The sequence below is a fragment of the Aptenodytes forsteri genome, unplaced genomic scaffold (genome assembly GCF_000699145.1).
Source record: "Aptenodytes forsteri isolate BGI_AS27 unplaced genomic scaffold, ASM69914v1 Scaffold34, whole genome shotgun sequence".
NCBI lineage: Eukaryota > Metazoa > Chordata > Aves > Sphenisciformes > Spheniscidae > Aptenodytes > Aptenodytes forsteri.
In genome coordinates, this window is record NW_008795038.1 from 296,210 (window position 1) to 298,696 (window position 2,487).

The 2,487-nt window shown below is 56.7% G+C and overlaps 1 protein-coding gene across 1 annotated transcript in view; it reads left to right on the forward strand.

Moving 5' to 3' along the window:
• ENPP7 (ectonucleotide pyrophosphatase/phosphodiesterase 7) overlaps positions 1–2,487 on the forward strand; it is a 13,483-nt gene that overhangs the window by 5,957 nt on the left and 5,039 nt on the right. The window lies entirely within an intron of this gene.

Consider the following 2,487-nt stretch of genomic DNA (forward strand, 5'->3'; position numbering starts at 1 on the left):
TGGCTGTGGCGGTGCCAAGTTGCCCGCACGGCCCCCCCCCTATCGCAGCCTGCCGGGGGGCCGGGGCTGCTGCTTACCTGGGCAGGGGCCGGGCACCAAGCTAACGCTGAACTCCTCTCGGCATTGCAGGTTCAAGTGCTTCTCTCCCTCCTGCCGAGAAGCTGCCGGTGATGCTGGGAATTGCTCTTGTTCTGGGATGCTGGGGAGGAATATACTAACCCCCACCACCACCAGAGGTAACTGACTCTAAGTATACCCAGAAAACCCCTTGGAAGTGCCCTTGTCCGGGCAGGCACGTGCCCCGTTTGTTCTTGGTCTCTCCGGGTTTTGTCCATCTGTGAAACCCCGTGCCGCACGTTGCCCACCAGCCGCTCCCCGCAGGGCACAGCAGACCCTTTGCACCTCAAGCAGAGGGACTCTGGATTTTCACTGCCCGGGTCAGCATTGACACCACCCAGGGCATTTGTTGGGCTAGAAAGAAGGGCTGGACAGCCTCCTGCCTGCCACTGCCTAACCGTCCCTCTGCTCCCTGGCCTCCGTGTGCGGCTGGGTCTGGGCAGGACAGCAGTTGTGTGAGCATCGCGAAGGAGGGGGTGAATGCTTCGTTGCTTGTGGCTCTGCGTGTGCCTGTGTGTGGCTGCAAGAGAAATAAGGACCTAAGTTTGTCGCTTGCCTTCACTGTGCATATGGGCCTGGAGACCCATCAGGACAAGTAATTCTCAATCTAATTTCCTGGCACTTCCAGCATGGTGCACCCCCAGCTGATATCCACAGGCCGCATATACGTGAAATAAGTAACAGCAGTGCTGTGCTTTCCTGTCTTGGCAGCCTCCGAGTTCCAGAAATGTGTGGCGAGATGAGGAAGGACATGTCTCATGAAAACAACCAGTCCTGGCCTCAGAGAACTGTACAGAGTTCCCAAAACCTCCCCAAATTACTGATCCACACTCCTCCAGAATGACTGAGTCCCAGGGGGGGGAGATGCCTCTCCCAAGCTTTGGGGAGAGGCACCGCTGTGGAAGCTGGTGCCGATGTACAGTCTGACCTTGACAAGGTCACCCCAACTTCTCCATCTGCTCAAGGCACAACAACTCGATTTGGACCAGGGACAGTTAATAGATGCTGAGCATCTAAAGCAATTAAAGGCATATCTAAGTTCTGAGTGCGCCAGGAGCCTCCTGTAAATGGTGCTGGGCTCTAGCACACGGTGGACAGCCTTGACACGCCTCTTTATGAAGCCAAACTTCTCTCTGCAGGAAGCAGCCCAGGACCTCTCAGCCGGGCTGGGGCTTAGGGGACAGGGAGCAGGACACATCCCCCTGTCCCGCAGCCCTGGTCCCGGCCTTTCCAGTGGGGCGTTAGCGTGACAGCTGCCCCAGACCCCATCCCAGATGCTAAAGTGCCTCTCCCCAACCCTGTGCCTCATCTCAGGGGCTCAATAAACATCTGTTGCCATAGAGACTTGCTCGCGCTGCCTTCCCTGCATCACCCAACGAGATGAAACAAGAGACGCACGCTCCACTCGGAAAAACAGGAAGAAAATGTTTGGCTTGAAACTGTGCTGGGGGTGGGGGTCAGGCCGGCAGCACGCAGCGCAAACAGCCCAGCAGCAAACAACGGGGAGGCTCCGAAAGGGGAGCCGCACGGGCCAGCGCTGCAAATATTATTTAACATAATATTAATAATAATAGTGCATAGCAACTTTCCCAGTGATCCTGCTGGCGACCTTGGGACTTTCCACACAAGTCAGCACAACCGTGCCCGTTTTACGGACAGAGGCAGCCAGGTCGGTTGTGAAGCTGGCATCCCTGAGATCCCAGCAGTCAGAGCCCGCAGAGCTCATAACCCAACACTGCCAGGCTCCACACGGCCCCGTACTGGGGGTCCTCAGGGTGCCCGGCAGTCAACTGCAGCAGGTACAGAGCAGGATGCTCGTAGGGCTGGTCCCAGTCTAGTTCCCGGACCCACGCAGGCAACGTGGAGTTTATAGTGACCAACCTCCCGACGGGAATCCTTACCTAACAGCTGATTTTTGCCTCAGCTGTGAATGGGAATTTAGCTCCTGATTCAACAGGCGGCGTTTCAGTGAGACAGGGCTCTGTCACAAAAATCTCTCCTGAGGTAGATAGTGTTCTGGCTGAAGACTGAACCCTGCCATATCCCTGCTAGGAAGATTTCCATTGCCCCTGAAATCATACGGTTTGCTATTAGACATACCCTGGAGCAGCTATTTTCACTCGGAGCGGAAGGAAAGAAAAAAGAAAGCATCGAACATGGTACTTCTTTAGTCCAACTGTATTTACAGCACAGAGCATCCTCCGAACTTTGTGCCTCTGAGCACCGCAGGAACCGGGAGGACTCCCCTCCCTGGCCAGAGACCCGGCCCTGCTTCTCCATCCTCCCCCCCAGACCCTCTCCCTGTGCCTCTCCCCCTCCCCTCTCCCCTCGCCCTGGCCCGGCTGCTGCTCCCTGGGCGCCCACACACAT